Genomic DNA, 22,314 nt, shown 5'->3' on the forward strand with positions numbered 1-22,314 from the left:
TCCCGCGGCCGGACAAACGGTTTAAACAATGGAACTCGCGGATGAAAAGCCCCGGGACACTTACGCCGCGCGCGCGTTTCCCCGCGCCGCGCCAGTTTTCAGCGCGGAAGCCTCGCGGGGATTGCGGCGGATGGGTCGATCGAGATAGAACCGGGATGCCGTTGATATTTTTGTCATCGCGATCGTTCGGACGCGACGAAGATACGTGGAATGCGACACCGGGGTCGGAATTTCGTCGATCGTCCTCAGAGTTCGAGGGTCACGAAGTCGTCGAAGAATAGGGCGCGTTGAGGCTGGACGCGGTTGATTGAGCAACGCGGTCGATTCCGGCGCGGAGATGCGGATATTTGGAAAAATTATAACGGATACCGGACACCGCGATTTCTAATGCATTTGGAAATTGCATTAGCATTAGAGTAATAATGAATATAGGGTGATTGTAAGCGCTGCACAGTCGGTGCCAAAGTTATCCGTCGCGATAAAAGCCCGAACTATCGCGATGCGCGAATGGTTCGACACAAGGATCCATTCCGTCCACGCTCGTACAACGATTCAAGCGCGGAGGACACTTCGGGAGGAGTGGTACGCGAAAATTTCCACTCTCCGTGTCGGCGGCGTCGGAAAAGCGACAGAGGAGGCATTTATTAAAAGATCATCACTTATCAGAGGATCCTCGAGGGGGGCGGACGAATCGCTGCGCCGCAGCGAGCGGACGGACGAGAGGCGCGATACGCTTCTGAAAAGCGACTTTTCCTCGGCCACGAGTGGCTCTTCTTCTATCTTTACCACGCGGAGCGTTAAGCCGCCGCGCTGCTGGAAGACGCCGCGAAATTTAACGAGCGACCGAGGCCGCCTACGCTCTACTCCGCTCCGATCCGCTCCAGTCTGCTCGGCTCGCCGCGGCTCGACTCCGCTCGGCAACGCGACGGCGGCAATAAAAAAGATGAGGAAAAACGAGGCTGAAGCGAGCGGGATGTAAAGGATGATGCGGCGGATCTGGGAACGCCGGCAACGACCGAACCCGACGGAAATATTAACGATAAGCTCGAAACGGAACGGATACGGGATACGCGGCAGGAATGCCGAGTTATTGGCAAGCGGTCGTCGGCTGGCCATGTATCGGTCCCGATCCCCGGCTCCACGCGTGTTGATTTTATTAATAAACTATCCGGCAATAAACAGCTCTGCTCGCGCTGTAAGTTCTTGCGTACACACGACCGATCGATTCTATGGAAATGTTGTTTCGAGAGGCCCTCCCGATCGGGCTGCATGATCGTTTTCAGGATATTACGACGCCTGTCGAATTTTCCCGTCGCTCCGCTCCATGCTGATCACTGTCGGCGTCAGGAATTCCATCGGTAATCAACGAAAACGATTACTACCTACCCAATAACGTGACCACCGACTGAACAATGACGAACGCCGCTTTCGTACGAACGATACGAATTTATATGATTTTATGAGTCCCGATAAACTCGTTTAGACATCGCGTTGTTTGGATTACGATTTAACCGTGGATTTTGTGCATTTATCGCGGAAATGGTAAACTAAATTTACACAAGTGTGTAAAAGCTTTCAGAGAATTTAACCGTTTCAGTCCCAAGCAGCGCGGTCGCGCTGAAAATCGATCTACACTGGCCGAATCTATCAGGAAATCCATCCTACTGGTCTCAGTAACTGGTCCAAAATTTCGCTATCGACCTAGGGGGACCAATTACTGAGACTAGTGGAATTCATTTTCGAGACAGATCCGAAAAATCCAGAAAACCAATTCCACTAGTCTCAGTAACTGGTCCACCTAGGTCCATAGCAAAATTTTGGACCAGTTACTGAGACTAGTGGAATCCATTTTCCGAATTTTTGGGAGTCCGAGGGCATGTGATAACTTCATCTCTACGAAACACTAAAATGAATTTTTTCACTCAGTAACTGGTCGTCCCCCTAGGTTGATAATAAAATTTTGGACCAGTTACTGAGACTAGTAGGATGGATTTCCGGATAGATTGGGATGCGAGTGTAGATCGATTTTTTGTAAATGTTATGATTACTCTTGCTAAAAATATCCCAGTTCTGCCCACTGGCGTGGCTACCTCGCGCCAGCCGATCTCGCCCCTCAGAATCTCAGCGTCAGTTAGAGAAACATTACTGTACATGCTACATTTGATCGGATCGAAAACGGTGCGATACTTGGCGCGATGGAGTGAACAGGATAGAATTTTACCGGACGAAGAGCGGCGCGGCCATGTTTCAGCCGTAATCGTTATCTCTGTTAACGCAGGCGGAGGGCGGCGTTAGGTTAGCATCCGGCGGAACAGTCGATGGGACGAACCGACGTCGGGTCCGACGAAAGATGATATTAACGATAGAAATTAAGCGGACTAAAAGCATCGAAGCCAACCGTGGCTGCCTCGCGCCCGCAATTTATTTGATCGAACTGCAAAAAATCGAGCAATCACGCGAACGATTTAAATACTCCTGATATTCTTAAATGCTCCAACCACCAGAATCTCCGCGATGTAAATCGTCGCGGCGGAAGCAACCAGGAATTCGCGGAAAACTTCGCGGGCGAAAGTCGGGACTCCGCGAGCAGCAGCCTGTCCCGAATAACAGACGAGCTCGAGCACGGCTCTTCCCGCGGTGGAAGGTGTAACTACTTAAGGACGGCGTAATGTACACTAATCGACACCGCGAAACGACGGCTCATCTCCGAAAGACAACCAGAACTATGCCACGGCTCGGATGCGCGTCTCTCTCTCTCTCTCTCTCTCTCTCTCTCTCTCGGCGTCGAGCTGCGAATTCCGCGGATGAAATTCGAGCAAACGTTCCCGGTCCGATTACCGTGGCGGCTTGACTCGACTCGGCTCGTCTCGACTCGAATCGACGCCGTGACGGGACAGGACGCCCGTGGAATCCTAATCGCGAAGTCACGGGGTTCAACGAGTGCCACGCATCGACGTGGAATATGGTAGATTATGGATTTAAGATCGGGAGCGAAGGATGAAGTCCGGCCCGGCTTTATGAATACTAATTGGCATCGGAGAGAGGACGCTCGCCGGCCGGAATTTATCGGGTTTATCGAATGAGACCCGACGACCCCTGGCCCGTGTCTCTGGCCAGGGTTCATTGAAAACGGGGGGGAGGAGGAGAGAGATGGCTGATCGAGGGACGACGAAAAACTGAACACGGCAAGAAGGGGCAGTCCGCATTATGTAAAGAAGCTCCCGAGGAGTCGACCGCTGAATAATGGAGAGCCCTAAACACGTATCGTTTGAACGGCGAACAGGAACGGTTTGGCCTGGATTTGGCATCCGTACTTGGTAATTAAGTTCACCACGCCACGCCGCGGCCGTCGGTGTACAGGATCCTCTAACCGTCTCCCCTGCCTCCCCCTCTTGCCTAGGCGCAGCTTCGCCGATCTACGGGCGGCGGAACACGAAATTGCACCATCGACGGTGCCGATTAAAGTGCCGATAATCCTCAGCATCGATTTAACCTACGGCTCGGTATCAATTATCGGGTCAATCGTCGTCGTTCGATGCCGCGTCCCATTTGGCCACTTGACCGTCCCGAAGACGTTCCGGGCGAAAATCGCCGCATCGAACCCGATACTTCCGATAGGGAGATCCCGTCCCCGTCGGCTGTGGCCGACAGAGATACGCAAATTCTATGCGTTCGCCGTTTCGTGGGGTCGACACTGGATGATAGAGGACAGGGATCACTCGGGGATCGCGGGGAAATCCCGACGGGCAGACAGCTCCGAGAGCTGCGGCTGTCTTTGAGAGATTCCTCTGCTTTGGAAAAAGGAAAGGAGGCGTGAATGATGCGCGATTCTGGGCGGCTGCGACTGGCAGAGCAGATCGAGGACGAGCCGGGAATGAAAATCTGCTCGTAAAATCGGCGCGCGTGACTTTCGGCGATCCATTTGCGATCCGTTTGCGCGCGGTCAATTTCGTTGGTTTCTTAAGATCTCGTCGAAGAAAAGGCTCGGAAACGTATTGTACCTGTCGTTAGATTCGATGCATTTATCACGGCATATTTGTCGATCAAATTGCACGACACAGCGAAAACGTTTCGACGATTGGAAAACCGTTGCGCGCTTTTTCCGATTCGTTTGAATTGTTCGCTAACGAAATAAATGTCCCTGTAGCTCCCGTATCTCGCGATTAATGCAGACAATTTCCAGTTTACGTAAAAGCCCGCATTTGTCGCAAAGGAAGAAAAACGATCGCGATCGCTACTAACTGCGACGCAGCTTTACGCACCGAACACTTCGAACAATGGTTTGCGAAATAATTAACAATAAGGTTGTCGCGCTTTATTCTTTCTCGCGAATTTAGCTCAACGTTAGAAATCTTAGCGAGCTCTAAAGCTGTTAAGATGAGTCAGCTGATAAGCTGTGTTAAAATCACCGTTTCAATCGCAATCGCGTTGATTAACGCTTCTTCGTTTTCGATAATTTCTCCGATAGAATAGATCAATTTGGATTTCCCGGATTACTTAAAATTCACTTTCGTTCCGAGACTGCGATAACGCAAGAAACGAAGCTTGTTTCGATTTCGTGGAAAGGAATGGCACTCGCAGGCGGTAGATCGCGCATGAAATCTTGATCGCGAGTCTCCCCGACTCTTTGTTACAGCCCGCGGGGATTAAATATAGTCCGCGGTCCGCAATTGTCCGACGAAGCCGGCCAGGCCGGGGCAAGGTGGGATCGGTTAATTAAAAATCTCGGCTCTATCCTTCTTTGGTATTCATTCAGATCCGGCGGCGGGTACACATTATGCAGGCCGGATATCGATCCCGCATTACGTATGTGCATAATTCCGAGACGCGTGCACACGCCGCCCCGCGACCTAGGAATTTTTCGCATTCGACGGCCGCGCGAGAATTGATTGAATCCACCTCGGGACGTTTCGTTCGCGCCGCGGGTATTTCTCGGTGGGAATTGGACGAGCGGAAGGCGAGCTCCGGGGCCAAAGATTTCCCTTAGCCGCAACGCCGTGTTCTTTATGACTCGCTCCCAACGAATTTATAACTTTCCAAATTGATTTGTTCGATGCGTTTCGGATCTCGAAAGTTCGGGCTCCCGTGCTTGTTCCCCGGCAATTTCTGTTCGGAATTTTCCGCAACCGAGCGATACCGCCTGCACACGCTACCGGCGTCCGCAGCCAATTATTTCCTCCTTCTCGATTTGATTTCGCGTCCCCGCAACAGGAAAAATCGCGGCAGCGACGCGGCTCCCCGGCTTCGGGCGTTCCCGTTGACGCGAAATTCGCGCCGAATGAACTCGCCTGCTCGCGGAGGTTTCACGAAGATTTCTCGAAAGTAATTGAACGAGCACGTAACGAGGACTCCGTTTCCTTGGGACAGCAATTTCTGGAAGTGGCACGAGGTTCGGCGAATTTAAATCCAGCGGGACAGCAATCTACGCAATTAGAGTGGTCCCGCCGGTGATTCCTGCAACTTTATGAGACAAACGCGTCCCGCCGGTGGTCCAAGGGCTGCGAAACTTTCCGAACTCGTTCTATATGCTTTCGCTTGGCCCCGCGACCCCGGCTTTCCTCCTTCGCGCGGGTGTCTCGGCCCTCAAAGGGTGTCCCTCTCGGAAGATTCGATCGGAAGACCGTTCGGCCTGTCCCGACGTCGCGTCCTCTATCATCAAAGTTGCGCGAAAAGAATCTATAAAACGATTTCTGATCAAGTTTCCCAAGGAGGGAGCGTCCTCGGCGAGTTAATAAAACACTCGGGATCGAATCCGCCCGGCCGCTAGCGCGAGAAGTCGCCGCGTTTGTCGCGGCTGCTCGCGAGCCGCTCGGAATATAAAGCTCCGAGGAATAATTTGCAAGACGTCGCGCCTCGGAAAAATATTCCGCGGAGGTATTAAGCGACGGATGCGCGTTCTGTGGTTATTAAATGGCCCGGGAACCTTCGAATAAAGACTCGAGCGACGTTTTGTCTCCGGCAAAAGAAATACTTGTCGCGGGCAACGAGCACGCCGGCTGGAGAAACGACGCGCACAAAAGGGAAAAGAAACGGGCGAAACGAGAGGAGAGGAGGGAGAAAGGAACGCCGAAACACGGACCACCTATCGTGATTTTCACTGGGAAACTGTTTCGGGAACATTTCCTCGTTGATATTCCGTAGGCAAAGAGACGCTCCGACAGTCGAAACGGAGGAACGAGGCGCTTTATTAAAAATGGCACGGGACATTTTTAAAGGTATTAGAAAACTTTGAACATCGAACGGTCTTCGTTTGCCATTTAGCGAGCCCGGAAGTCAACGGCACGCTTCTGTTTCAAAGCGACGCGAAACGGCAGCAGAAAATCGTAGAGCAATGTTCTTGGGCTCGATGGAAAGCTAGGACCTCATTTTATCGAAACGCAGTGATGCGATTCGGATGAAAAATTTCTTGAACGCTCTAGACATCCGTGAAGTTGAAAATCTTGAAAAAAATGAACATTATTGTTTTGCGTGGGGGAATGGAAAATAAAAAAATTCTACGAGAAAATAACGAAAACGCGTTAAAAGCGTAGAATTTGCCCTTTAAAATGCGCCCAGGTACATCGTCCAACGATTTTTTCCAATAAAATTACAGCGCTTTGAATATTGTTGAATTTTTCACTTGCATTTCGGAGCTCAGGCATTCCACTGATCGCGAGACACTATCGATACAGATTGGCATAAAATGATGAAAAAAAATCGTAGATCGATGCGTTTACGCTCGTTAGAAAGGGAAAACATCATATTTTCGAGCGCCGTTAGTTGTACTCGCCAAAAAAATTATTTGCATTCCCCACAGATTTGCGAAGTTGAAAAAGTCCGAAAATACGAATATATTTACTGAAACCGCTGCTGTTAACATAACGGTGACCCCAGACCGAAATAACGAAACCGTGCTGAAAGTGCAGACTCTTCCCTTTAAAATGTGCTAAAGTGCATCGCTATACGAATTTTATCAACGAAATTACACAGCTTTGAGTTTCAAAGAATTTTCGCCTCGCTTTTCGAGACCCCGGAACTTGCTTCGGCACACATTTTACTCGTACCACCGTAGAATCGCATCAAAAGGTCGTAAGTTAACGTTTTTGGTCTCATTAGAAAGTCGAGACTTCGTTCTTCACGATCAGAGTAATTGAAACCGCGTAAAAGAAATTTTTCATCGTCCGAGAGGTCCGCGAAATCGTCATATACGCACCGTTTCGAGAGCGTTATCGCTGTCGATACACCTTGGAAACGCGCTCGCGCTCGAAACGGAGGCGATTGTTTATTAAAAATGCCGAACGCTGCCTCCCCTTTGTTTCGGCGAACCGTTCCGTCGTTGTTTGCACGAACCAATGCCCCTGTAATTTTATCTCATTAACCGCGGGCCACGTTTATAACGGATCCGGTCGCTTTTGAATTTCACGGCCTCGGCACGCTACGGTAAATTGTTTAGTGTATTTTCAATTCTCGATGAAGCGCGAGCGAGCCCGTTCGTCGCCCCAGGCCGCGATAAAACTCGCTAATGGGCTAATATTTATTCGTCCACGGTTATGTTATTGCGCCGGCACGCCGCGCCTCGCCTCGCCTCGCACGGACTTCAATTATTTTCCGCTCAATTATTTCGTTTCGAAATTATCGGCCACGAGTGCTCGGCCGACTTCCCAGCCGACACTTCTCCGCAAAACGACGCGCGGTGGTTCGGATGATCGATCTAGGCGCGCGAATTCCCTTCGACATGAAAATAATCCATTAACCACCGGGTCCGGTAATCAATTTTTCGATCTCGAAGTGGCCGAGGAATGTCTAACGATTTTCTTGTCCTAGAAAACTCGTCGGCCGCGCCAGCCACCGCCCGCCGCTAATTCACAGCTTCGAGAATAAAAACGTCGCTCCGGATTTTATGCATTCGGGATCGAATCGAAAAAAAACGAAACCGGAGGAACATCGGGAAAGATTGATGATACCGGGGTATCGTTTACAAGCAATTAACCTTTTGCACTGGAACAATGGCGGATCGCGCGCGTCGTTTTAAAAACATTCTCGCCAAGAACAAGAGAATATGTAAATCGTAAAACCAGCTAAAAAGGTATACAAGAAAGCGTGTATTTTGCATCGAAGTTCGTCGTGCCTCAGGATATTGACAACACGGATTATCATCTCTCATCGTTATCTCTCGTAATTACTATAACTACTATAATTACTATAATTACTCCGAGAGGGTTCGTAACAGGCGTCAGTCGATGAATTCCCGGCACGAGAAGTTAAAATTACCGAACGAACGCATTGATTTGTATCGGTCGCGATTTTCTGGCAAACGAAGGAGTCGGTTTCTGCATCGAACGCGGAACAATGGGGAATTTTCACGATGCGAGGAGCAATTCCAAAAATTGAATCGAGGAAACGATCCCGGCCGGCCGAACCACAGAGAACTAATAACAGAACCACGCTCCGGTTGGTTCGTACCCAATTTGCCGGCAGGCAGTAAAAGCTAACTGTCCCTAAACATTTGATCGACTCCAGGTGGTAGCGGGGTCGCCAGAAAATCCTAATAACTCTTCTGTTACACGTCTGAGCGTCCGGATTTTTCCGTCGTTGCCGGAAATCTAGATCGATCATTTCGAGCGATGTGCGGCGCGACGACGCGTTGCGTGAATGTTGCATTTTCGAAGCGGTCGCGGGCTTTCTGGGGGAGCGGGCAGCCTGTATATGGCTGGAAATTAGCTGGGACCCGTGCCGATTCGGGGTCAACGAGTCGAAATGGCAATCGGGTCGGGTTCGCCGAGGCTGAGAGCGTCGGTGATCGGATAGAAATACGTACAGCGTCGAAAAAATTGAGTCGAGTGATCGAAGAGGGTGGCAGACCGAGCAGAGAGAAAGAGAGAGAGAGAGAGAGAGGATAAAGGAATTCGACACTTATGGGACAAATAGAACGCGTCGCGGCGGGTCGAGTTAAAAAATCCCCTTTTGAAAGAAACATGCAAAAAGAAAATAGAAACGCGCGGAGTCTGTCGAATTTAGAAAACATTTTCGGCGTTGCCGGCGCAAATGACGTACTTGCTGCTCTTCGTGGCCGTCCATAAAAGGTATTCACCGTGTCCTCCTTCCATTTCTAAACACACTTCGCCCCGGTCCCCGGCCGTTGGGGGAAAAAATGCCAGTTTCATGTTCGCTGCGATCGCATGACAGCCTCGGTTTTCCCGATCCCTGTCGCGTCGCCTCGCCTCGCGTCGTCCCAGGCCGGCTTTGCACACCTTTTTTACACAGTTTAGCGGCGAGCTGCCGTAACACGTAAGTATTGAATCCTTCTTCTAACGACCTCGCCGCATACAATGGACGGGGCGCGCGCGCGCGAGCGCGGGGCGCGCACACACAGGTGTACACGTACGCGTGCACGTAGAGACGCGACCGGCGACGGTCTCTCGTTCATCACCATCGACGGCGGTTATCGATCATCGAGGAGGAGAGCGTGGGGACCGGAGAAGAAAGCAATCAACGGGGACATTCGATCTGTCTCCCTCCAACAAAGCGTACACTGGTCCCGTGTCAACGACAAACGCGGAGCACGGTGTTAACAGCAATGAAATCCTCCGCGAATGGACCTTTACCGAAGTTAAACGATAGAACGTAAATCAAGCAAACTTTCCGCCGTTCGAGGGAAACGATATTTACCGCGTGACGGTATAGAGAAACGCTGGGAAAAAAGCGAGGGGCGGGAACGGCGGGGAGAACGGAAAAGAGGGAACGAGAGAGCGAGAAAGAGAGAGAGAGAGTGCGGAAGTTGGAGCAGAGTGGCGGTCAGCTATAGCGAGAGAGAGAGTGAGAGAGAGAGAGAGAGGAAGAGAGAGAGAGAAGAATTCAGCGGGTCGTTCCATTGGAAACTAATTTCGACCCTCGAAAATCTCGTTTCCTAATCCCCCGCGGAATTTTCAAGCGCTCATTAACGGGAACTACGTTTCACGCGTTCCATCGGAGCGCCGGCATTTAATTACATGTTTACAAACTAGTCTTCGCGAGACTTGCTGCGGGAGGGTGGCGCAAGGGTTGATTCCGCGAGGCGAGCAAGAAAATCGAATTTTGTTAGATTTACTAGCGTCGGATTGGCCAGGAAGTTCGCGCGGTTTTCGACGATTCTTGAAGACGCTCCTAGAAAATTGTCTTAACGGATAGAATTTCAGCTCGGCGACACGAGGAGCGGTATTTTTAAAGGAAACGCGATAATATTTTTATAAACGAGAATTATGAAATTATATAGAAGACGAGAAGAGGCTGTATCTAACAACGACTATAATTGAATAACGATTTTATCAAGATTAGCTTGTTAGAAACCGCAGGAACATTCGAATCAACCCTGTGACTTCGATCGCGTTCGAGATGTCGGATGAATTACGCTGAACCCGTAACCTGTTGGGCATTTCAACGAATAATACTGTCTCGAACTTGAACGCAACGGAGAACATCTTTGTCGCACACGCGAAACGCGTGAAAACGTAATCGCATCAAAGGGTAACGATAATAAACGCGCGCGAGGCCAGAATAATCGTCGACGACAGCGCGGAATGGCGAACGCTGTGTTACGTTTCCCACGGATTCGTTCGCCGGGTAACGGGTTAAACCATTTTGCATAAATTGCGATCGTTGGTATCGTTATTAGCTTCGCAACCCTTCCGCGAGGGAAGGTTTCGCCTGTTCCGACAAGCGTTTCCCACCGGCGCGCCGGGGAGGAGACAAACATTAACGGGGGCTCGTACATTCGTCGGCGCTCGCTAATGTAAAATACGCAACGCCGTAATACCCGGAGACGAATGTGTACTCCGTACTCCGTGTACAAACACCGGAATCACCGCGCCGAGACGAAATTCGGCGGCCGCGAAGACGGGTTTCCTCGATTCGAAACACGGTCTCGGTTTCGGTCCCGAATAAACTTCGCGTGCCGACCGCGTCCCGACGCCGGTTTCCTCCCCCCTCTGTCCGTTGCACAGAGCCTCTCCCCCCGCGCGTCCTCGGTATGATTTTATTATCGCGCAATTATCGAGGAAGCGTGGCGAAACGGCGCGGGGCCAATTAAAGTAATCGTTTGCGGGCGAGCCGCGCCCCCGATAGCGGTGAAATTAACGCGGCGAACGGATCGGGGGGCGGGGATGGGGCGGGGGCAGCGGAATCGCGGGGAGGATTTATCGGTTTGTAATCACCGCAATTATCGCGGTTTAATTGCCCGGCCGGACGTCAAGATTCTTCTTCGCCGTGGAACGGGAACGCTGGCTTTTCACGCGGCGACGCGACGCGTCGCGACGCGACGGCACGGGAGTGGCTAACGACGGGACAAGAAAGTTCGAGCGCGACGAGTTACCATTATCGTGCACGAAAAAACAGGAATAACGAGTCCCTCCCCCACTTTCCACGGGTGCGCCTGCATTCCCGCTTTTTTTCCTCCCCTTCCTCTATTTGTCTCAAGCTTTTCAGCGCGTCGCGATCGCTGGAGAACGCGTCCGCCAAGATTTTCCGCCTGCGCTCGCGTCCGCTTACGAAACGACGACGACGACGACGGTTATCCAGGGTGCTCGGAGGCTCGGATGAGCCGGGCGGGATCCGCGGGGAGACGATCCTTAATTGCGTACGACGATTCCGAGGCAACCGATCTTTCGGGGCTGATCCATGGGGAGATCGACGACGGCCCGGGGAATAGCCCAGCGAAATTACCTCCTCCGTTAATCCGGCGACTGATTGCCCGAGATAACTCGGCGTTCGTGAAAATTCCCGTTGGATCCACTTTCGCCCTGGCTCCGCGTTTGGCTCCGTTTAGGTCGGGGATTAAAGCGAGCCGCCTGTGCGTGGAGCGTTGCGTCAAACGCGGTTACGTCGAACGGCGTGCAGCGAATTCAGGGAATTGCGTATAGTTAGCCTGAACGTCGCTTCACAGAGAGTCGAGAGAGGAAAGAGAGGAGAGAGAAAGAGAGGGAGAAAGAGAGAGAGAGAGAGGCGGCAGGGCCAGAGCAAAGGAGACAAAGATCCACGGCGCGTTCCCTCGGACCGTTCCCTTTCACGCGAAAAACGTCTGACGCTCCGAGAGAATTCAAGTGGATGCGGATGTCGTTACACAGACAGATACCGCACAGTTCGAGACAGCGAGAGAAGGAGAGAGAAATAAAGAGAGAGAGAGAGGGGGGAGGGACAGAGAGAAAGCACCAGCAGCGCATGGAAAAAACGCGTGTATTGAATGCATACCGAATGAGCCGGCGGGTCGTAAAAAACCAGACCACAAAGGGAGAGAAGCCGCGGGGAGAGAGAGAGAACGGGGAAAAATGGAGAAAGAGAGAGCGTGAGCAGGTGGGAAAATATATTCAACGAATCACGAGGTTATCCGAGTCATAAATTCTTCGACGTTTCCGCGACGCTATTGACTCGTTCGGAAGCTATTCCTCCGCTTTTCGAGCCGTGACAGTCGCGAGTTTCCGCAGGGTTTCATCGCCGATCCGGCGATTCAGAACTTTTTGACCGTGGTAAAGTAGGAAACAGCGGGAAGAGGCCGTCGTATGTAAGGAACGAGCGAGAGGCTCGGAGATCAAGAAACGACTTACGTGTCGTCGCGGCAGTCCGCGGCGCCGATGGATTGCTAGATCGCCGTCACGGACGTCAGACAGGCAGGACGTTGACATCCCGCCGATAACTTGTCGCTCGGTGTTCAACGATCCTCGAAGTTGCGTCGTCGACGTCCGAGACGCATCGTCTTTTCCAGCTGGCCCTTCTCTTTTTCTCTCTTTCGCTCTTTCCTATCTCCCTCCGTTGTCTCTCTGTCTCTTCGTATCTGTCTCTCTTGCCGCGAGAGGAACTTCACGCCCCGAGCGGACGCCACGCGGCCACTTTGTCTAACGACGTTCGAGAGATCATTAAACTGCGGCGGCACGTATAATTAACCGAGGACGGGACAAATATCCTCGAGGGCGGTAGAGGTAAAGTAACGAGGCCGAGCGAGCGCGCGTTCGAGCGCCGCGATAGATCGATCGGAGCCTGTGCACGATCGAAGGCGACGGCGGCGGCGGTGGCGGCGGTTGCGGCGGCAAACTTTTCCGCGGCGGTGGAGACAAAATCCCTACATGCTCGTCACTGGTCACCGCTGCGAGGAAAACAGCCGTGGAAAAATCGGTCCGGAAACCAGTTCGCACGGGAACGCGCGAAAGTGTCACAACCGCGTGAGAAAAATCGTCGTCGGGGCGCGGGCGTCGCATAGATTCGACGTCGAACTCGTCGTGAATTGCACTGGCCGGTTCAGCCCTTTGCCGAGTCGTAGGGGTGGCAGCGAAAGCGTCCGTGGGGAAGGGATAACGCGGTGGAGGGAACGCGGAGAGAGCGAGAGCGCGAGAGAGGCCGCGGCGAGAGAGGGAGACGGCGATCGTGGAGGGGCGGGAGGAGCTGGAGAGGGTTGGCGATGGTAAGAGGAACGGGGGACGTGGTGGGGTGGATGGAAAAGAGGAGAGGACATATACCTAGCAGCATCCACAGTGCTGAAAACCACCGCGGTACATTCCGCGGGGCTCCCATGAGAGGGGCAGCAGGGGGAGAGCTAAAAAGAGAGAGAGAGAAAGAGGGGGAGAGCCGGTGGCCTCTACCAAATTAAAACAAAAAGCGTGGGGAAACACATCGTGTCGTTCGAAACGGACTGGTACACACGACGTTTCTCCCTCTCTCTCCCTCTCTCTTTCCCTCTTTCTCGGACGCTCCGGATCGTCGACGCCGACGTTCCCTCCGTGGAGGTATTTCTATTTTCTTTTTGCCGTTTATTACGGTTCGCCGTGCGAGTTCGACGCGGGAAATTATGGGAGATCGTCGGCCGACGAGCGTATAACGCGACGCGGATCCAGATCGGAAATCGCCCCGGCGATTCCGGGGCCGGCGACGCGACCGCGCTCTTTAAAAATGGAGACCCGGCGCGAACACCTAGCGGCGAGCTCTTAGTGGACATCCGCGATTTATCCCCGCTTTCCGCGAGGATTTATCCGCTCGCTCGCCACCCCGTTCTTTCTTGCGGCCGTGACACCAAGCCAGAAGGATAATACGTCGGGCGGGATAAGTAGCTGCGGATCCCGATAGTAATAAGTTCTCGTAACACCGGCGCGAAGAGAGAGAGATCAAGGGAGCACGGGACCGGGTAGGGGTGAGAGAGAGCTCGATCGCTCGTATTTGTACCCGGTTTTCTCCATTTGTCACCGTTACTTCCCGCCGGATCCTCTCGTCGTGGCGCGGCGAGGCGAGGCGAGACGCGGCGCGGAGCGTCGTAACGCTGCTTGAACGCGTGCTTTATCAAGGGATGGCTCGTATCGTTTAATTAGAAACCCTTTCAGCCCTACAGCCGACGTGAAAAACAAACTCCGCGCGGCACGGAGACGCCTATGCAATTACCCCTCCGCGGCGCGAAGCGTCGGTGCGCTTTAAATTTTCTCCAAATTACCGGGCCGTGTTTCACGTCCTTAGCGGCCGCGTCCCGACGACCCCTAACTCGCCGACACCCACCCTCGTATTTTTCCCTTAGGCTCTGCGCGGGCTCGGTTTCTCGCGCGACCGTCCCTCCTCCCTATGCTTCGCGCGCCGCTCTCCGCTCTTGCTCCGCTTCTCGCTCTGGTTTTTCTCGCTCTGCCTCGCTTTGCCTCGCAGGATAAAAACCGATCGAGTGAACGCGCGCTCGGGGCCAAGCACTTCGTTCATCGGCCGTAGATTTATCACTCCGGGGCTCTCTCTTTCACCGGCGCGCCGTGAATCGGTGGTTCTGGCTGGAGTGTAGCAATAGAGGAAGGGGTGGCGGCCGTGCGAGCGTGCGGGGGCGGTCGAAGGTGAGAGGGGCGACGGCCGAGGGAGAAAGTCGAGCATGACAGGCTCGCCGGTCGCTGCTACCCTCTAAAACGCATGGGAGGAGAGAGAAAGAGAGAGCGAGTGTGTGTGTGTGTATGCGAGAAAGAGAGAGAGATCGTTGACGACGCGTCGGGCCGGGCCGGGCCGCGTCGGCTCGGCTTGCCCTAGCGACTCCGCCGCCGATGGGAGCCGGTCGCTCGTGATTAATGATAAGCCGCCGCGATTCGAATTTCGTGGTAATACGATAGCTCGGATATTTTAAGGATAGCCCTGGAGACTCGCTCCTGGATATCTCGGACGTCGCGCGACGCAGGCGCCCCCGCGCCGCCCCACCCAGTTTGCAGGAATCCTCTCTCACCAACGCGGAAGACAGCTATCTGCTTCTGCTTCTGCCCCGCTCGCACCGTCGCCGTGCAACGCTGTGCAACACAGAGTGCCCGGTGCATCTCTCTGCATGTGTGCAACGCGGTCGCACGTGGTCACGGCCGGCTGCCCGTTGCATTTTATTAAGCTGCGAAAAGGGACCCGCGGCGACGTCCGCGCGGGGCACGGGGCGGGAACGCTCTCCATGCGAGTCCTCATTAATTCGGCGATAATTTACGAAACTTTACGCCGCGTGCTTTACGGTCCTGCCATTACGAGCGAAACGTCATTGCGTTCTTTCTCTCTCTTCCCTGGCCGTTCTCCGTCGCGGACGCGCCGCGTAATTAGACTGCGAGTCTTTATGCAAATTTCTGACCTAGCCGGAATTGAAAGCGGTTTCTTTCGAAACTTTCGGAGACAACGGAAACGCCAATTCACGGATATCCGTTCAATTGCAGTGGATTCTCCCTAATTGACGTCCGGATTGCGCACAAAAATGGACAATTTTGGGACGAGCGGATACGATTATTCGAGCTTCGCACCGGTCGGCGAGAACTATAAAAACGAGCCGCAAGACTCGAATAATCGCATCTCCTCTTCCCAAATTGTCCATTTTTGTGCACGATCTGAGCATCAGTTAGGGAGACATTACTGTACAATTCGGGAAGAATTGCGGCTCGTTTTTTATAGTTGTTGACAATCGGTAACTATAAGGGTTAACTATAGGCTCGAATAATCGTATCTCCTCTATCAAAAAGCGGAGTTTCGTGCGGCTGGATACCGTAGAACCTCCGTTATCCGAACTAGACAGGATCGTATCAACGAGATTCGAGATCGATGTCGATTCCGTCATATTATCGGGTTGTCCGCGACGAAAAACATCGGAGCTAATCAAATGGGAAACGGTTTCACGCGCGTGTCTCGTTCATTCGAAGCACCTACGAATTGTAACCTATTTCCTAACTCGATTCACCGTGGAAACACCGCTCTAAATAATATCGCGTACGTTGATCGTTTTAGATTGATTTACATACAGGCGAAACGTGCGCAGATATCCGAAAGTCCATATATCGCTGCGATCGTCGGAATGGATTTTGTTGAAACGCATAAGTATCCGCAGTCGGATTTAAACAGAACGCTGACATGGCCCGGTGAATCGCGAACGCGGATTGTCGCGGGTCAAATTGATCAGAAACATTCGGTTTCAAGTTTGTCGGTTCATGCTCCTTCGTTCAACAAATTTCGATGCGCGCGACGAGAATTACACGCCACTCAATATTATCGAGTATTGCCGGGACGTAGCATAAATATCCGCAGTCGGATTTAATCGCAACGCCGACAAGTTGCGCGCGATCGAGAAAGCCGAGTGTCGCGGGGGTCGAATGGAAACGTCTGCCTTTGAAACTAGTAGAATAGCGCGGCGTAATCTACTTAACGCTATCAGCGCGGCATCACCGCCGGTCCTCTCGCGCATTGTACGCGAAAAGGAAGCCAAATTAATTTTATGCAGCCGGTTATTTACAGGCATAAAGCGCGTGCCATAATATTCCGAGAAAGTCCGGCTTTCCTTTGTCGAATATTTTTTCGCAGCTCGCAAAAGCGGAAACGCGGACGCGTCGCATTCGATGAAACGTTGCTCGAACGGATCCGCTCCCGACATCACCTGTATGTACCGTAATGTCTCTCTAATTGACGCCCGGATTGCGCACAAAAATGGACGATTTGGGAAGAGGAGATACGATTATTCGAATATTGCACCTCGTTTTTCATACAAAAAATCGATCTACATTGGTACTCCAATCTATCAGGAAATCCATCCTACTAGTCTCAGTAACTGGTCCAAAATTTTGCTATCGTTCTAGGGGGACCAGTTACTGAGACTAGTGGAATTCATTTTCGGGACAGATCCGAAAAATCCAGAAAACCAATTCCACTAGTCTCAGTAACTGGTCCCCCTAGGTGGATAGCAAAATTTTGGACCAGTTACTGAGACTAGTGGAATTCATTTTCTGGATTTTTGTGATCTATCCGGAAATGAATCCCACTAGTCTCAGTAACTGGTCTACCTAGGTCGATAGCAAAATTTTGGACCAGTTACTGAGACTAGTAGGATGCATCTCCTCTTTCCAAATTGTCCATTTTTGTGGACAATCTGAGCGTCAATTAGAGAGACATTACTGTACACATTTATTGTTTGCTCCCGCAATGAAAACCAGCCGCCAACGCTCGTTCTCCCGTGAAATTGTTCACACTTTAAGGACACCCCATACGGATTATGGTCACGGACACGCGACGGGGTGGTTCTTAATTACGGCGCGATACTTCGAAGGGTGATCCCCGCGATAATACCGTAGGGAGACTGTTCTACCAACCTAGATTCTACGGAATTTATATTCCGGGGTGTAACGGGACAATGAAAAATGATAGCGTGATATTAAGAGGACGGAATTCAAGATTGGCAGGGTGTCAACGGGGGACGTGGCCCGGGTCGGACCGGATTGGCCGTTCAACGGTGTTAATTCTACGCCGTGGCGGCGCTCGAAAGCGTTTAACAGCTTGTAATCGGCCGATTCGAAACGGGAACGCCGGCGAAAAATATTCGCGACCGGTTTTGCAACTGTTGCTTTCACGCTTCTACTTCCCGCCGCGAATTATTAATCGTTCGCGCGCGAATAAAGTGGAACGAACGAAAAGCGCCGGGAATACCATCGAGTTCGTTCGAAGGAACGAAACGCTCCGCGAATACGTCTGACGCCGATATCTGCGACGTCGGGCCCCCGAAATAAAGAAAGAGAACAACCATAAACGTCGGAGTACACGTCACCCTGTAATTCAATGTACAACCGCGCCTGTACCGCTGCGCTGTACAACCGCACTGGAAAATACTTGAACGTCTTAAGTCCGCCAAAAAGAAGAATCGCGTTCGACGAGGCGACTGGGTGTACATTCCCAGATATCTCTTTCGAGAGGGATCCTTTTAGTTCCCGTCGCTACTTAGACACAGCGTCGCGGAAAGGGGGGCCCCGATCGCATTACCGGCGTCGATTCGGGTCGGTCTCGACCGCGAAACCGGGGTCGAAATATTTCCGGTCAGTTGCGCGGCGTCCGAGCGTTTTCCGGAACCGCGCACGGTGCGTTCGTTAATGTCGTAATTAACCTGGATATCGCGTTCCCCATAAAATTCTGGCCGGCCGCGCGATCGGAAGCGCGACTCTTTTCATCGGGAAATGGTTCACGCGCCGCTAATTAAACCTCTGATTGCAGAACTTTCCGTGTCCGGCCGGCGAACATCGGTTAAGTTTCCGCTCCGGCCGGGAGGGGAAAAACGCGGCGAGTTTTCCACGTCGTTTCGGAAGAATAATAACCGATAATAAATGGGCGGCGGAACTTTATTTAATTGGCGGACCCGCGGATTTTTGCAGGACGCGGACAGGACGGTTCCCGCGACCCGGATCCCTTCTCCCGACGGTGACAACGGGCCGCGGCGGATCTCGTAACAAATATAAATGATCTTACGTTCGTAGCCGACGCAAACCAAAAATAATGGCGGCCGACATAACCACTTCGGTCGGGTGACGCCGCGTGTAACAAACAAAAATAAACGAGCATGTTCTCGCGCGGTGTCAGGGCGGACGGTCGCGCAATTAGAGTTCCAGTTGGCTAGCTCTATTTCATTCGAGCACCCCGTGTCGATTAGATTAGGTTATCGTCCGGCGCGCGGTATATGAATTTATATGCAAATTTCTGCCCCCCCCCCTCCTTCTCCTCCGTTCGGCCCACCGCCAGGCACACCTGTATCGCCCGCCATTGTTTTCGCAACATTCATAAATAAGGGGCCGGCGGAATAACGAATCTCTTAAGCGGAAAGCCCCCACGGTTTACTTTCGCCCGGGCAAACAGCGCATCGGTAGCTACAACTTTCGGTATATACGGCATATTTGTTGCCGGAGCTTGTTAGAATTTCTAATTAAACCGCACGCCGAAATGATAAATCTGTCTTAAGCCACTACGGCTTTAGGTCACTCGGTAATAAGTTGCCGCAAGTTTCTTCGTGCGTGTTCGCCGACGCCGCGAAGATTACCGTCTACCGCTATCGTAATTACCGAATCCCGAAGCAAACCGAGGAAGAAGTCCGCACTCCGGGTAAATATTCATCAGTCTTCCTCCAATTGGCAAAAATTTTAAGCAGCTTCGGGATTCGTGATCCGATCGCGCGACAATCTCCAAATTTGTTCGTACGGAAGAGCCGGCGGTGCTGCTTCGCTTCGACTGTACGACAATATTTTGGACCTCTTGACCAGATTATGCTTTATCCGCTACCAATGTATATTCGACGAATGCGTAACAATGTTTTTCATTTTTTGGAACAACGATACCGATCGTGTCGTCACAAAAAGGACGTTAAGCGCCCCCGGAGAATAATATTTTGATCGCAAGTCGGCCTTCCGAAGTTTTTCGACGAAATTTTCCAATCTTTTAAAAAACCATTAAATTGTCTCGTTATTTCGAACTTTGTCCGCTTATTAACACTTTAAATGACCGCACGACTGTGCAGTCGAACGTCGCCAGGGGTCGGCAGTATTTATGTAAATTCATGGAATAATTGAACATGTGCGAACATACATTTTAACAGAAGAAATTTAATATTTTCCCTTTGCGTAATAATTATTAAATCAATCACCTATACATAATTATTAAAGCATCGCACACATGTCGCACGAGCGGCCATTAAAGTGTCAAGAGACGTTCGGAGAGAGTACAGTACTTTCCCCAAGCTGGAGCAACAATGCCGATCGGTCTGTAACTAGGAAATATGTTAAGCAGCCCTTTACATTAACATTTCGATCACGAGAGGGCAGCCCGGAATTTGTTGAAAGCAGAAAAACAAAGAGTATTGTGCAATTGGAAGCTTCGCCCTCTCGCATGAACACGCATTCGAGGAATGCGGGCGAATGTTTCCAAGCCGGAACAATAACAATCTCCTAGGTCTCGGCGACGCGAGAGCACGGGCATTCGATAAAAAGTCCTAGGGACGCGCCCAGCACGATCCATCGCATACATCAGAATCCTCCGACTCGCGGAAATATTAAAACACGGGCCGCGCGGAGGATCGATGGTGAGGAGAGGCGGGGGCGGCCTCTTGCGAAACGTATTTGCAGACACTTCATTTGCATTGCATTTTCGGGACTTCCAGATAATTAAAACATTTAGCCCGGGGTTCGCGTTTTTGCGCGGCGTTTCGTACATAACCGTGCTTCAGACGGTTCGTTTGCATAGTATTTTCAGTCGGTCCCGGGTCCCGTTGCATGTAACATAATTACGCCGCCGACCGCGCTCCTTTTTTGTTAATAGCCCCCGTGTTTTGCCACTTCGAGCGGCGGCCACCTCGCGCCGCCCCGGTTCGCGCGGCACCCACGGCACCCCCGGTCGCGAGGACCGACAACGAGTTCGACGGAAAGGGAGTGGCGGCTGGGATTCGATTAAACTGTAACTCGGATCAGCGGAGAGCAATAGCCATAAAACCGGGCGGGGCTGGAGGGGAACAAGACGTTACAAGGCGGTTCCGAGAGCGTGCCAGCTCGAGAAGAAAATTCGCATGAGCGGCGCCGTTTTGAAGGGCTTCCCTTTTGGTACATCATCCCCTTGCCGGCACCGATCGCTGACTCTTTCGCGCGACGTTTGATCGACTCGCGTACGTCACGATTATATTCGGCGAACGCCGTCGGATCCTTCGGGAAAGCCGATCCGCCGTGCACGGTCGGCGGCTGGGAAATTGTTACATAAAAAATCCGTCGGTCGGTGAACGGGGGAGCGGAAAAGTGACGGTGTGTATCCGTCCGATGTACCGGGGAACGAGCGCACGCGAATCCGGCTTACGTTCACGTTCAATTTCCTCGAAGATCAATATGGAGGATCCCTTCTCCCTCCGGTGCGCGCCTTTTGTTTTATTTGTTCTCCCTCCGTTCTTTAAAAGTAAAAATATGCTGATCCCACGCGAACTGCTACAGATTCCTGCGGCAGAGCCACCTTCGTCGCGCGGAAACCTCGTAATAATATTTTATATATAGATTGTATTAACTCCTCGCGGCGGAGACCGCTCGGATATTCCTGGCACAGCAGTTTTATCGTTCCGGTCGAAAACCGAGATATACCCGGCACCGGCCTCGATGTTGCCGCCGCGTTAATATTTAATTACCGTTCAGGATAATTTACCGATTTTACGGGACAATCCTCGAGCAGAGGCGCGTGTGTCGTCCTACTTGTCACGGGGCCAACACCGCTGGAATACAGTCGGCGACAAAATTCTCCGCACAGCGGCGGAAGAATCGGTATCGAATGCGAGTTTGCGTCATTCGTGGAACCCACTGAACCCGTCTCGTTCACATTTTTCGCTTAAAATTACTCGAATTATTTATACGTATTTTGTATCGATTTCAACCCTTAGGCTCAGAAGTGGACTCGGTGTGTTCAAAATATTCTTGCTGATTCACATTTCCCATACTTCAACTTACAAGCAATTCTTTACACCCATCCATCAGCACCCTGTCAACTTTCTTTCTTCCCTCCCTATTCGCCCCCCTCCCTACTGCCCTTAACCTTTTAATAACCCCTTCGCACACACCCTCCCGCCTACAATCTGTTCCTCGCTGCACTCACACATCTCGCTCGCACTATTCCAATAAGTGCTCCAACGTGCCGCATTCTCTCTCGCATAATCTACATTTCTCACCTTCCTCGGTTGCGATGAATATTTATTATATTCCACCGTATTTTCACATTCGACCCCAGCTATTCGTCTTTATAAGAAAATCAGTACGTTAGGTTAGGTTTATAAGGCTCTACGCGCAGGATGGTAAAAGATTTCAGCAGTTCTTCAGAACTAAGCGAAGCAACGAAGGTATGCAAAATCGCCAAAAAAATCGAGCGCGACGCACGCTGAACCGAGAGCCTCGGTTCGCGCTCGAGAGCCTAATTAAAACCGTCCTCGCTGTTGCTTGAACTGGTTAAATTAGAACGGAACCGGAACGAACGAGCCGAAGGGGATACGGGAAGCGGGCGGAAGACATCGGCGATCTAAGATCGGATCGCCGTAGGAGATATTCGAACATACGTTAAAGGGTTGAACCGGGA

At 51.8% G+C, this 22,314-nt stretch overlaps 1 protein-coding gene across 1 annotated transcript in view; it reads right to left on the reverse strand.

Annotated features, from left to right (window-relative positions):
- LOC117218837 (lachesin) overlaps positions 1–13,218 on the reverse strand; it is a 93,711-nt gene extending 80,493 nt beyond the window's left edge. Inside the window, exon 1 of the mRNA XM_076521081.1 lies at positions 12,555–13,218. The gene's annotated coding sequence lies outside the window, so the exon portion shown is untranslated. The remainder of the gene's footprint in view (positions 1–12,554) is intronic.
- Positions 13,219–22,314: the final 9,096 nt, after the last annotated feature.

Source organism: Megalopta genalis, chromosome 4 (assembly GCF_051020955.1).
Source record: "Megalopta genalis isolate 19385.01 chromosome 4, iyMegGena1_principal, whole genome shotgun sequence".
Taxonomy (NCBI): domain Eukaryota; kingdom Metazoa; phylum Arthropoda; class Insecta; order Hymenoptera; family Halictidae; genus Megalopta; species Megalopta genalis.